The following is a 15,683-nucleotide window of genomic DNA, read 5'->3' on the forward strand; positions in this document are numbered from 1 at the left end:
TCGGATCCAGAGTAACACATGCCACCCTTATGCCACGCCGGCAAGACGGGCTCTGCTTAAAAGCAGGGCCTACGTAAGGTAGTCTTTTACTCGGATATCATTTCTCACGACTGTAACTACAATTATGCGTAACATAATAGACACACAAATTGCGGGATTTTATAACTATGACAGTAAAAAAAGGAGGATGTTTGCCAACACGCGTCCACAAGAGGTACAGGGTCATCCACATCTAGCTATATCATGGTCACTGCTTTCAGAGCAACATTGCGTCCGACGCAGGCGCATTTCGATGCAACGCGATGCGAGCACATAGGGAGCCGGGCGTGCTGATTCACATGGCCTTCCACTTAGCTTTATTGCATGGTCGGGTCGGATGCAATGGCGCTTTGAAAGCAGCGACCATGTTATAGCTAGAAGTGGACGCGGCTGCACAGCAGACAGGCGACTAACATCGCCGCATCATACCCTCAATGTTTAAACTTAAGTTTGCTCCTTTTCCAGTCGAACCTTTTCATTTTTGTGTTTTCATTTCGACAGCCACCATTGCCCTCCTCTTACTCACTTTTATTGCCACCTCCATATGCTTCGTAGCCGCCAAAATATACCTATGTGAAGAAACATCGAAAGGCATGGCGCCTTTTCATCACAATGAGACTTCTGAGCAACGCAAAAAACTTGGGGATGCTGAAGCTCCCTCTCTACTGGGACAGTGAAGCAAAACAAATGACTGTGGTTTAGCTCTGGGAAAACCGGGTGCATCGCGTTAGCAATACATCCATGGCTGCGCTTATGGTTCAGCATGCAGTGTACCTCCATCTCTAGTCATTTTTTTTTTAAGACCATGTCCGTGTTCTGGTCCCCTGGCAGGAGCTGCCAACTTGGGTCTCTCGTTTCACATGGAACGGTTATGTCAGAATCAGCCTGCCAGGCCCTGGCAATCGCGTTACTCCTATAGGCCACCAAGGCACGTTCATACGGCTTGGTGAAAGAGGCGCTTTATATGTGAGCTGGCAGGAGCTGCAACTTGGGTCTCTCAAGGTCAAACGTGGCCCTTCTAAAGGCACTGCAGGCCCCTTGCACCACCTATAGGAGCCCCTCTGAAAGCAGCCTAACAGTCGTTCTCAAAAGTCCTTCCCGGATACGAGTCGCCACTGCCTATGCTTCGCTGCGAGAATTGCCTACGTTCGCGGAAGCAAATTGTATTTTCAGCTCCTGCCGATTTTTTTTTTCTACGATGAGCCGAAGCATAATATTAGGGCACTTCGTTGTGTAGAAGCGAAAACATTGACGATGCTGCTGCCATCTGGGAGAAACTGATGCGTACACGCGCCGGGTGCCCCCTACAAAGAAACGTTAAAGTTTCAGCGGCAATGCTGAGCCTCGCTTTATTATGCGTATGCTGCATCGACTAACCATTTACTTAAAAAGAATATTCAATGTTTTCTTTTTAATTTACCCTGCCTTTATTTTTCAAGCTCTTTCTATATATGCCCGTAATGACACGTCTCAAGCCAATATACGGCACACTCTGCGCCACGTGCCTTTTACGTCGTGCCAGCACCGCTCCCTTATAAGTATATCGCTTCTTTTGCCAAATTTACAATATCTTAATGTGATGCCGCTAATGGTCCCGTGTCGCAGAAAATCCGGCGTAATCGTCGTTGTATTGTCTGTGAACGAACGATCTCGATGGAAAATTCTTCATTAGTTAGAAATGTTCAAATTGACGCGAAGTTTCTCAAGAATGTTCCGTAATGAAAAGCGATAATTGAGCAGAAATGAAAACAAGTCAACTTTGAGTGGGAGTGGATTTTTGAACCCAGGAATTTCGTGTTGCGAGAAAGGCACACTTATATGTGGCGACATCTCGCGGGTTAAAGCTGAATAAAAGTAAACGTACTGGATATTTCCCACGAACGGTTTTCGACAACGTAATCGCGTTTTGATCTTAATTGGCGATGCCTAAGTGCCCCACCTTTTGAAGAATCCCAACGTGATTAACCATGACAGTGGATTCAATAATGGTGACGTCACGTACAGTCTTTGTCAAAAGTATACGGCCCAAGGATTTTTGTTTTAAGCACAGTAACGAGGCTCGAAAAGCAAGTCTAGCGTTCGAAATCTCGTAGTTGATAAATCTCGCCTTCATTCTCCTCTAGCTTACGTCCATATTCTAGTATTGCTGCCAGCAGCCACATTACAGTGCTCAGAAGTGAACCTCTTGGGCCGTATAGTTTTGACAAAGACTGTACATTTTATAGCTTGTACTGTCGGAAATGGGCGAACCGCAGTGAAGACAACGAATACAGCATTCAATAAATTCTACGCTTGCTAAAGATTATGCGCTTAGGTGAAAGGAAAAATTATTTACACACGTGGCTCTTATAAAGCACCAGTTATAGGCCATTAAATGCACGAAATACGCGCAGGAGCACTGTACTTATTCAATAAATTTGTTACCTGACGCTAATCATATCCGTATTTACTTTATACCCAGGGCATATGAAATGATTTGAACAATTAGGCGCCACAAAAGTATGCAGCGCTACACTAAATAAACGATTAATTATAGCCTTACGCAGTAAGCAATATATTTTGTTTCCAGTATCAAGAAGCAAATGGTAACATCGTCACAAATTTCACAATGACGCACCAATATTTTTAAAGTGCTTTTATATGTAAATATAAGATAGGAATTACAATTGTCTTGTAACGCAAAATGAACTAAAACAGTACGCTTTCGGTTGTATTGCCTCCCGAGCTGGGACACGTAAATACAATCCACACACTTTTTTATATCTTACGAACATTTACTCAAAGTAGAATTATTGCAGGAGATGCACTGAAGTTTTTGGCTCAACGGTTTGGCAAAAGCACTGAAAAAAACTAGAAGGCATCTCCAGCAACAATCAGAGAAAGCTGATTATGTAGCGATAACAATGCCGTGGGAAGATAAATTCATGATGCGATGACTGCATAGAAACACGCGGTTAGCCGCCGACGCGGCCGACTCCGCTCTTGGATTCATTTATCAATTTTGCCACCAGAGGTGTGGCTGTCACTTTGCACGGCAGATATACCCTTCTGAAAATAATACTACGTTAGGTTCCACAAGCGCTGTAAAAGAAATAAATGTATTATCACCACAGCTCATCCTCAGAAGCATAAGTGTCATGACGCGCAAAAGATCCCGGAGGCTGACTAATGTGCACTCCAGTTACACGTCTGAATTGTTGAGTTTCTTTGTGAACTGCACGCGCGTTTTTATTAAGTTTGTTTAATTTGTTAGGTTTAATACCCCAAAGCGACTCAAGCTGTGAGACGCCGTAGTAGAAGTCTCTGGAAATTTTAACCCCCCGGATTCTTTATCGTGAACTTTTAACTCCCAGAAAGAGAGAGAGAGCAGAACCTTTAATTTATTCCAGCGGATGAAGAGGCTCCGGCACTCCCAGAACACTGGCGCCTTGCTTTTTACTGAAAAGCAGCAGCCAAGGCCGGGATTCAATCCCGCATCTTTGGGCACAGCAGTTGAGTGCCCTGACCACTGCGCCATCCCGGTGGGGTGCTTTTACTAAGCAAAGCTAGATGACGGAAAAAAGAAGCGGAATGTTGGAATCAAAGAAAGCCTGCGCTTGGTGACGCCGCAGGTAACGAACCTGTTTTCGTTATGTTTCAGTATCGGCACTTAGAATTTCAAATATGCAGTTTGCATGCCTAAGTGGTTTCGTATTTTGACGTGCCTCGGCGCACAAGTACGGGCCAGCATAGGAATCGCATGTTCTCCTCTCTCAAGCGCCACTAAGGCGACTCACTTGTTGCCGTCAGCGGCACTGGTAGTGGAAGCCTTGCTACGTTTCTTGGAGTGCCTCCTGCGCTTGCCAGGCCCCTGCGATGCGGCAGGCTCCAAGCCCGTCTCCTGCGCGGCAACGCTCGCCTCTGCCCCTGTCTCCTCCACAGCCTTATCGGTTGGTTGCTCCATTAGCTAATCCTATGCACAGCTCGATTCCGGTTACGTTTTCTTCTTCTCTCGTACCACGCGCGCAAGCACAAGAGAAAGGTGTTTAGTGTTCATCTTCCTTGAAAAATCTATCTTCGTTGCTGGTTTACCTGGTTTACATGTGTTTTCTTTCCCTTTCCTGCACGCTTAAATCAGTTTATTTATTTTTGATGATATATACCCCAACCATGGAGTCTTCCTTTCGCTATCTTGCTTATTGTTTCGCAAGGCCATTTGTAGCATTGTCTATCTCGCGCTCGGCTTTTCCTTTTTCTTTTTAATGCTGATGCTGCGCAATGTGGTGGAAAAGCTGTCGTAGGTATTTTTTCGTAACCTGATTTAGCTTCCTCTTTTTTTTTTGCGCCTGATTGAAGCCCCGTATATAATGCGAATGTCCTGATTTTGGCACCCGCCGTCCGAAGGCTGTGCTGTCAGTCTTGTAAAGACGTTGTTTTGACAATTATTTCTTTGGTTGGCACCATCTTTCCAATGTCTCTTGAGTTCAGCCTTCGGTGTCAGTTCATTGGCCTTGTGCCTTGTCATATTTGTGAAAATAAAATTAGGCGGGTTCCTAGTTACACTACAATGACGATAAGTGGAGCACAGCCTAGATACAACTGAGGTTGGCGCCTTTCACGCGAATGCAGTTTCCCTGGCAAGTCTTAGGTGCAGGATCCTCCTGTCTCTTTTTATCTCTGTATTCTTAGGTCTTGTACATTAGCCATACTGTGTATGAAGAAGTCCCCAATAAATAATTAACCCCGCCGGGGTGGCGCAGTGGCTACGGCGCTCGACTACTGTTCCCAAGGACGCGGGATCGAATCCCGGCCTCGGCGGCAGCTTTTCGATGGAGGCGAAAAGCGATGCGCCCGTGTGCTGTGCGATGTCAGCGCACGTTAATAAAGAACCCCAGGTGGTCGAAATTTCCGGAGTCCTCCACTACGGCGTCTCTCATAGCCTGAGTTGCTTCGGGACGTTAAACCCCACACACCAAACCAAACCAAACCAAACCAATAAATAATTACCCAGCTATTTTGCCAACAGCCAAGGAACAGTGAGGAATAGGCGTCTGTGAGCTAAGCTTATAAGGTGCCATGAACCGCGTTCTACATCGCATGAGCTACTCACGCTATTCGGTGGAAAGATGCAGACCTACAAAAAAGTAGCGATTGAACTGCTAGATGGTATGAATGGGCTGAGGAAGCCTACGTGAAAGGGTGCCATTAGACGAAGGATGGCGCTCACAGAAAGCGTCTTTTTCTGTTTCAGAGAACAGAAAGGGAGGTTTAGTTAAAGCCGACAAAGAAGATGACATCAAGGTGACATCGAAGGATAAGGATCGAAAAAAGCCGGCTGAAATAATTGCAAAGAGCTCTCGGACCCTTAAAGAGAGTATGACTTGAGGAAAAAGCAAGGCAGCACAAATCTCCAAGGACATGGAAATGAACAGGTTAACAGGTTTCATTGCTGACTGTGTATAACGATCTGTTACTCTCTTACAGCCGTGGCAACCAAGCTGACCGAGCCATAACGGCAGCGGTAACTGATAATGGTACCCGGCCGTTTATCCTTAGCATGTACGTAAACAGACATCTAAGTACACTCAACCTGCTTGTCCCATCGTCTATGGAAAATTCAAACCTGGTTGAGAGATTCATCGGGGGTGCTTCTATACCTTGCGTATTTTCGATTTTCGATTGATGTAGCAGAGTTTTTTCCTTTCTGTGTATGCCAAGTCTTGTTTACTCCTTTCAGCGTATAGATATGTGTGTCGAGTGTTTTTTTGTAGTAATTACGGTATTTGTAGTTCAAAAACTACGAACCATACTTCGGCGGGGTGAGCAAGTATTTGATTAGACGAAAAATAAACCAGAACATAGAAGTCAACTTGAACCCTTTTTCTTAAGCGACAATATAAAAGATAAGCCCAGTTTTGATAATTTCTAAATGCGCTGTGTGGTTCGGAATATCGAATAACAAAATCGCGCAGCCGAATTCTGCTTGAGTTGGCTTTCACTCACAGCACGTTTATAAAACTAGCATCGCTTGTATTTTTTTTATTTGTCTGATACAAACTCCGTTTGCCTATTTCACGATGGAGAAGTTGACAATTTCGTGGCGAGAGTTAAACCACGCGCGGCAACTCCACTTCAAAAGCGTGCTATCCGTGAATGAGCTCAGGGAGCTTTCAGATTAGTTTTTTTGACGGTCAATATATATATCCACATTTCTTATTGAGAAAACGCAAAGAAGATACTCATTTTTGGTGCTCCCGGCGTTCAGTTTCGCAACATATAATTAGCGTCTGAAATAAAACTAAACAAATTGGTCTGATATTTCAGTTTATGTTTGTATAATCAATAAGTTTGCGATGTACATCATGTCGGCCTTGCCGACCTGCCTTGCTGTCCTCCATCATCATATAGCTGAACTGTGCAGGAAAATACCATGAGATAAGAGCACTAATAAAGCCCGAAGCTATTTTCCAGCCCAAGTATTATCATCTCATTACTAGGCGTTCATCTACAGCCAATTAGGCTACGGTATCTCATCTTCGGTTAACGCCTATCAAGTTTGTCTCTGGCCTTCAATAAAAGTGTAAAAGTAAGTCAAGCGCTTTAAGAGCTGTACCCTTTGAATGCCTCGCTCAAGTATTTTCTTCATAGATTTAAAAATTTTAATTATCTCGGCCCTTTCCTTTTCCAATATTGGTACCCTGTTTTTAACTTTCTTCATCATCAGCTCAAGCTGAGCATGTTAAGCCGAAAGTCTTTAAGGCATCATACTGTCGTTCGCAAATGTGTCCTAGTTTCGGATGCATGCCTTATATGGGCATGCTTAATCAATTACAATTGGATGATCTCGGAACATGATTATAGTCATTTTCAGGAACATTTCATGACAATTTAAGACTACTGTAAAATTCTGAGCAAGCACTCCCTTCCCCCTTTCACACGTCGAAATTACCCGAAAGGTGGAGGGGCGCTTCACCGGAACTGGACCGATATTCAAGATGGCGGTGACATTTGTCTACCGGAAAGAAAAAAAAGTCCGCTATCATTGATTCAAAATTTTATTTATCTTAAGCGGTTTCAACTTTATTGAGCGAAATAATTATCACTGCTATGTCAATCAGTCTCAAAACCATCGAAAGACTCCTCCGAGTCAGACGCAAAAAAAAGTTCACAGCATTGCCTGAAGTCCCCCGGATCTTCTGGCGCTTCGGCTCCAATATCTACCAGTCCGCCATGCAGGTCGCCTTCCTCAGAGCCATCGAGTGCGTTAGTAATGTCGCTAACCTTGAAGGAGCCTGCCACTGTCTCCTCGGGTACAGCAGCACACGCCTCGGAAACGAAGTAAAGGACATGCTGCTGTGACGGCTTCTTCATGTTTCCTTTGGGTGTCCTCTCTTCTTCACGAATATATGCATATATGCGCATATATCCATATATATTGGGTGTCTTCGCTTCTTCACGCATATATAGCCAAATCTGAGCCATATAAGGGCGACATTTCTCTCATATATGACCTTATCTGGCCTGATTTTCGATTTGATTTGCCCAGATAAGGCCTTATTTGCTGACATATATTTGCAACTGGCAGCATATATTTCATATCTGGAGCAGAAATCCTTACGGGTATATTCCTCTCACAAGCGCCGTAGGGTGGACTTAAATGGCTTATTCCACAACACATCGGCCGGCTGCAGGATGCTCGTGCACCCCGAAGGCGCGTAGAGTGCGTCGGTATCGCGCTCCTCTTCTCAAAACAATTTTTGGCAGCTTGCGTTTTATGAATGGGCGCCTGGTCCAGTACAAGTAAACGTCGCACGTCATCGACATTTGCGCCCCAGATGCTTGTCAGCCACTGCTGCATTTTTTCTGAAGTCATCCAGCCATTTCTCGTGGTGGTGAGACGAACATTTGCTACGAGGGAAAGAAAAAAAATTCAGCATTTTGATAGAACGTACTCCGAGACACCGCAATTTCTCGCCCTACTGAAAAAAAAATTCAATTATCCTCACCTGGTATGCGAAGGCTTGTAAAGGCCCTGATTCTCCCGCTCTGTTCTTTGAAGATAACGAAGGCCGAGAGCTTGTGGCCGCTGGCGCGTGTGGCTAGGCAAGCCGTGAAGCCGCGCAGGGCACATCCAGTGTTTGCGATCCGGATGGTGCTTTCGCCGACCACGTTGTTCGTCCTGTTGGCTGGGTTGTCTATTCGGACCATCGTTTGATCTATATTGGCGATGTTCAACAAGATGTAGTAGCTGCACCGCCGCAGGGAGTTGGCGGCAGACCGAAAAGCATTTGCTGCCTCCGAAAATTCCTCAGGCGTCTTCTGGCTCTGGTTCGTAGAACGGCGCATTGACAGGCCGAACCGCTGCTTCCACCACCATATGTAGTGGCTGAAGCTACAAAGTTTCTCAACTGCATGCCTTGCTATTCTGACAGCCTCTTCAGACTCTGTTAGGGGAGGGCCCTTGCACGGGTGGGGGCGCTTGTTCGTAATTTTACGGTAATAATAAAATAGTTAAGCAGATGCTCATATGAACCCATGCATCTGGAGGCCATCGTATCTATCACTAAGCATGACTTACTAGTTAAGGTGTTTTTAATTAACACTAACCAGACTATAAGTAGCACTCGGAAAGTGCAGATAATGGTTAACTATCAGTAACAAATAGCAATAGATGTTTCGACACATTCGTTGTCATCACATGACGTCATCGGCCGTGACGTCATGGCGGGGTGTGACGTCATCATGACGTCACATCGGGTTATGTCTAATAACCAGAAGTTATAATGACGTCGCATCTAGTCATGGCGTCATGATTGACGTAACCAGGAGATTCACGCATATACGAAGCTGACCCCGCTGGTCGTTCCGTCTCGGCGACCCTGAGGCGCTTTTCATTTCGCGCTTCCTGGAGCGCCGCACCAAAGAGCATATATAGAAATGAATGAGTGAATGAATGAATGAATGAATGAAGCGTTTATTTGAATGAAAGAATGGCTCTTGGCCGCTGTTTAGGTAATCAGGGAGTTATGGGGGATGGGAGTGCAGCTTCGTCTTCACGGTTCTTCAAATCTGTTGCTCGTTGCTTGCCATGTTGCCGATCTGCGTGTTGTAAGTCGACCTCTCTCACACTACTCGAAGCAGGACGCTCTCACTGCCATATGTAGCAATGGATTGTATTGCAGTGCTTGAGAGAATCTGATCTCCTAGAGTGGGCATGTCGTCGAGTGCAATATGCGTAATTTCGTTTCTTCAGTGCTTGATAGAATCTGATCTCCTAGAGTGGGCATGTCGTCGAGTGCAATATGCGTAATTTTGTTTCTTCAGTGCTTGATAGAATCTGATCTCCTAGAGTGGGCATGTCGTCGAGTGCAATATGCGTAATTTTGTTTCTTCCTCGTGAAAACGATGAACATTGCCATCTTTATTTAGTAATACTGAGGAGTATTTCAAACTCAAAGCAGGGGGGAGCAAAGATAGATATAAAAAAAAGTACAATAAAGTTACACGAGGTTCATGTAAGGGCAAAGAGATGATGCATAAAAGAAACAAAGGTTTCACATACGAGAGGCTCTCAAATTATGAATAAATATTTCTACATTCGAGCTGTTCACTAAACAGATCGGGAGATCATTCCCTCTACAATTGTTTTGACAGAAAATGAATGCTTAATCGTATTGAAGTATGCTCGCAATTCTTCCAGCATTTTGTCGTGAATAAAAGGCGTACTTGCACGCGAAACAGGAGTAGTAAATTCATGGGAGTTAATTTTATTCAGATGGTTGTATATTAGGTACAAAAATTTCAACCTTGCTTCAGTGAGCCTTACCTGAAGGGATTCCAAACTTAGGGAGTCGATCATGTATGCAACACTGTCTGTGCGCTTGAATCTGTTACAGTTCGTTTTCGATTTCCGAGATTTCCGATAGTTTCGTATACTGTACGTATAACTAGAGTACGCTGGTTGTAAGCGGATGTAATAGGCAAGAAGTACCATCATGACTGCTAACACGATTTTCAAAGAAGTCGAGGGGGCTTGAATGGGGGTACCACCGTCTATTTCGCTCTAGTATCAGTTCTATTAACTCTATGCTCTGCCCAACTGGGCAAGTTGAGGAATTCCCGAATCTCGGCATACACTATAACCATCTCTACCGATTAATCCCAACTTCTACAGATCAAGTACCTTACCTCTGTATTTAAAAGATGCCAAGTTAAACTCCATATGAAAAACGCGGGAAAACGTTGCTCAATTATAATCACGGACTTCTTTCACTCACCTCTGCATTTTTCAAAACCATGGAGCGTGCCATCCAGGCGAAGGTCAGCAGGTGCCTATAAGGTAATGGCCTCATGGTCATTGTAGGCTGCGATTTCATTTTGGTCTTTCCAAACAGGGCCTATTTCTTCACCTAAAATAGAGCAATATTCACTCCCAATTCTAAGGGATCAGAGAGCTTTGCACCCAAGGGAGACAGACCCGGATTTTACAGCTACAGCCGATAAATCAATGGCCACCACACAGCCATACTTTCACTGTAAAAACAAGAACACCTTTTTGGGCACTCTTTTTATTCACATATACGCATACACTGTGAGTCATGGCTGTTCGTGTCATTTCAAGCCACTTCTTCTATGCCACAGGAGTGATAAGGTTGGAAAATACGCCTTTGGGTGGGGTGGTATGGTTGGGGATATGACATACGATAGGTGTAATGCTGCGTAACTTCGTAACCGTTTATAGATAAGCTGCACTTTGTTGATATAAACAAATGCGTAAATAAAGCACTAAAAGTAACGCTAAACTTAAAATATATAGTTAAGCGTTATTTAAATAAATATTTTAGCATTACTTCAAAAGAATACGTCTGATTTAACGCTAAAATAAATATTTCCGGTAAACGAACGCTAAAATATTATATTTTAGTGCTATTTAAATAAATAAATTAGCGTTATTTTAATTATTATGCCGCTATATCACAGTTTATTTTGCGTTATTTAAATAAGATATTTAATTTAGCATTTCAGCTTCTAAATTAGAAACAGGAAGAAGGCAACGTGTCGTTGTACACCGTGGCTGCTTTGTGCCCAGCAAGATGCAGAGTTTCTTCAGTAGTTCGCGCCCACCCACAGCGGCCATCTAACTCTTCTAGAAGAGCACAAAGGACCGAAAAACCTGTGCTTGGAAATAAAACCTCCAAGGACGCAGCCCTCCGTGTAGGAGCTGCCCAATGCCGACGCGGCTTGGCTGCTAGACTTACTCGGGTTGGGCTGAACCTTACTGCTGATGAGGTATCAAGTACGGGGACGCCAATGGACCCTCGCGTCATAGCTGAGACCTCTGCGAGCACAACGGCAAGTACCGGACCAGGCGTCGACTTGTTCACTGCAGGCTGAGGCAACGAGCCGACAGCTAAAGCGAGCACCTGGCCCAGAGGAACGTGAACGTCACGTCCAATATTAGAACAGCGCTCAGGTAACTATCTGACCCTAAAGATTTCTTGCAGGCTGTGGATTTGTAACAAGAAGACACCACTGATACTTCGCAGTGGACATTCTAAGCGTTGAAACCACGTCGGTCGCCAGTCAACGCACTACTGGCGAAGAAAATAAGGACCGTCCCTGATGAGCCGGTTACTACTTATCTAACCCCTCCCTTGCAGCACTCCTTCAGAGTGCATATAAGACCCACAGTGCAGTATGACATCACAACATATCCAGCAAATGTTGTACAGAGAGTGATAGACGCGGCACTTGGTACAACAGGCTACGAGTGATTTGTAACTTACAACCCTTCTAACAACAACAAATTTTACAGTTCATTAGGTTACTATTGTGGACGCACGCAAAATTTAGTAAACAGTGGCAAAGATTTCAGTCATATAAGAGGAGTATCTGCCAGCACAGACTTCCTTTGTGATGTGTCGTTTATGACCTAGACTTACATGATTCCCCGAAGATGGTAGCGAGAGACCTCATATCAGGAACACATACTGTGTTGGCCGCACATCTAATGAGGAACAGAGGTACATTTTTGATCACAATATAGGGACCAGATACTCTACCGTATAATTTTTACTACAATGGATGTATAGTGCGCCCCAAAATGTACAGACCTAAGCAGGTGCGCTGTTACAGTTGTTATAGAGGACATTGGCAGAAATTCTGCCCAAACGCAGTTAACGCACACTGCGTAACTCGAACGGGTGAGCAAAATTCAAGTGGGAATATGCAAATCTAATGATAAGGATATCACTTCCTCTCAGTGCCTGACAAAAAAGCTAAAGCTTCAGCTAGTAAGGGCAGGGCGATGGAAATAGTTTGCACCAGTAGTGGTTAAAAACAGATATTTTGCTCTGTCGCAAGAGCTGCTTGATGATGGGATTCAAGAAGAAGAGTCTCACATTGGATGAACAGAAACATCTTTTGCTTCCGCACTGAAGGGTATGCGGCGCCAAAAATGCTGGACACTGGCATTCACTAATGGTGAATGTCCAGAACTGCAGGATTGCACAAATCCTTTGGATTCAATACACAAAGAAATTGAGATGCTTGCCGTAAAATTGCACAGCGGCCTCAGAAGAAAGCACGTATAGTCGAAAGGCGAAAGGAAAGTGCACAAAAAGAAGGAGGCGTCTGCGCCTAGTACGAATGAAATGCGATGCAATGAATAACTCATAGAGTTAGATGTCTGAATTGCCGTAAAAAAATTGATTTTTTTTTTGACAGATGCCAAAACTTGTGAACAGTGAACAGGTGCATGTTCTCCTAAAAGCAGTGCTGGAAGAAATAGTGTTCGTTGACTGTAGAATAAGGAAAAATATTTTTTCTCAGATCTTCATGTTTTGCACACGCAATTACATGTAATTTACAGTGAGCTTGCCACCACAGATTGCACATAATGATCCATCTTTCTTTGTTAGTAAAATATTGTGCGTGAAATGTATGTGTTCTATTTGTAAGTGACATAATAATTAAGGTATGCGACGTGAATAGATTCAAGCAGGGTTGTGGTTTTGAAGGTTAGGAATATGTGTTTGATATTGATTTCTGCATTGTTTCTTCGGATGCTTTGTCGTCAATCTGCTATTACTACCTGCTAACTAGTTGTTATATTTCCCCACCAGTACATTGCAGTAGGTCGTATTCAGAAATGACATCCTTATTTTGTTTTAGGGTAGAGTGCTGAGTTACTTAGCCACTCATTTCGCCGATATTTTTCAAAAAGAGCGGATTGTTGCTTTGTTCCTGCGTGCCTATTTCTAGAAGATCTCCGGTTTCCTGCTTTTTGGCTTTGTAGTACTTTCCTACACTGTTCTTCAGTGTTTTATCAATGAAAAAAAAAAGACAAACTAATAGCCCCTTGTTCGCCTTTATTCTAGTGAATAAAAAAACTTCGGGAATGCTTCTGAGTTTTGTAACATTAATTTCTTCACATCATGCAACCCCTTTTCCGCGACCCCTTTTGTGTTTTTGTTTTGCAGAGTTATTCCTACGGCCTATAAAGACTGAGGGTTACTAATATTCGGTCGCTTCTGTTTCACTCTTATATGCAGATGAAGGTCCCGAAGCCCTTCGCTTCGGAAGCAGAGGAGGAGCCCGTCGGCTGAGGCTTGACCACAGCCTCAAAAGCCACCCTCAATGGTTTCGTCCCTCAACCTCTGAACCTATCTTCACGGTGCGGATGACGCCTTCGGCATGGGGGCTAAGGGTCCGTGGTGGCGATAAGCACGAATACCTCGTTACAAAAGGTGCCCCAGCGGAAAATTCACCGTATAGCTTTCTACAGATGTGAAAACACGCTTTGCCTCACCGACGTTCGTTACTGTATGAGCCACAGCATATATGACCGCCTACCTTTCCAAGATAACGAGCGAACTAGGAAACGCTCTTGTATGAAGTTTTATAAGACATGCTCAACCCCTCCTCTCTGTTCACATAAAACGACTTACTCCCCAACGCGTGCTTGCATAAATTTGAATTAGCTACAGTAGTTATGTTAGTAGCTCACCATGTATACTCCACATTACTCACTTCCTGTCGGCACTCTTTTCCAAATTAAGCTTAACCCTGATGCAAATAGCTGCCGATGGGTCCTTAATGATTCTTGGCTCTACCTTCTAAATATCCCTTCTCCTGAAGAACATGAACGCTGGGCAAGGCAGATATCACGTAACTGCAAGGGCTTTGGCTCCTAACTTCAAGCACAGCGAGGACTTCGAACTGGCCTAGATGGAAGAAGTTTGATACCGTCAGGCTGCCTTATTGCCTTGGCGATGGCTTGAAATAAACTAAATTTGTAGTGTGGTCATTATTAATTCCAGAGATGAGACCGATGGGGTAACACTCGCTCTGGCTCTTTTGTATGAACAGACAACTCTAATTAGCTCCGACTTCAATTCAGTTCTCAAATTGGTGCGGCTACAAGCGATTCAGGAGCCCCTTGAGTCGAATTCCACGCAAGAGGAGTCGAGCCTCGTCTCAATGACCTTGTAAAAACACATTGAAAGTTAGTTTAGGTTGCAGGGGTTAACGTTCCAAAGCGATTCAGAGACTCCAAGTAAAAGGCTCCGGAATTCCGACCACCCAGAAATTCAACCACCACTTGCGCTGATATCGCACAGCACAGGGTGCCTTGTTCATTGTCTCCATTAAAAAGCGGTGGCTGTGCCAGGGATTCGACCCCACAGCCTTGGACACAGTAGTCGAACGCCCTAACCACCGTTGTGGCGCTTATCAAAATTAATATAACTGGAGGCTTCGCTCGCTGAAGATAGGACGTTGACTCAGCGTGGGCAGCAGGAAGTTCGCCTTTTGGGTTGCGTATGCGCAGCTATTATTTATGATGCGGAAGTTTTCCTCGAGAAGTTGATTTGCTCTATTCCTGTGCGCCGTTGGTGTAGTCGTTTTGATCTCGGGCTGCTGACATCTGCTGCTATTACAGTGGTATCTAAATACCCCAAGTTTGCCATGAGATAAGTGAACCGTGTAAACACAGCGCAATAAAAGAGAAGTTTCTCTTGTAGATAAGAAGAGTACACGTTTTTCGTTGCACCCCAGACGCGCCATGAATGAAGAGCTCAAGGGCGATGTCAGTTCAGTTCAGTCGTCCAGTGGTGTTCGACTCTTCGTGACCTTATGGACCATGTGACGCCACGCTTTCCGGTCTCTCACTATCTTCCTAACATCACATAACTTCATCTGCCGTGCCTCGAGGATGCCATCTAACCATCGCGTTCGCTGCCTACCCCTTCTCCGGCGACCCTCAACATTTCCCAACATCAAATCTTTCTCCAGCGACTCCTCTCTTTTCTTCAGATGACCAAAATAGCTGAGCTTTAACTTTAGAATTTGACCCTCCAATGAGCAGTCAGGGTTTATGGTCGACAATATCGACTGATTTTATCTTCTGGCAGTCCGAGGAACTCTCAAGAGTCTTCGCCAGCACCGCAATTCAAACGCGTCAATTCTTCGGCGGTCAGCCTTCTTCACAGTCCAACTCTCGCATCCATACATCACAACTGGAAAGACGATAGCACGAGGTATACGGATCTTGGTTGGCAGACTAATGTCCCTGCTCTTTACTACGCGGTCAAAGCTAACCATGGCTCTCTTTCCCAGAAGCAGGCGTCTCCTAATTTCATGGCTGCAGTCTCCTTCCGGGGCAA

Source organism: Amblyomma maculatum, chromosome 9 (assembly GCF_055883805.1).
Source record: "Amblyomma maculatum isolate TAMU_Amacu chromosome 9, ASM5588380v1, whole genome shotgun sequence".
Lineage (NCBI taxonomy): Eukaryota > Metazoa > Arthropoda > Arachnida > Ixodida > Ixodidae > Amblyomma > Amblyomma maculatum.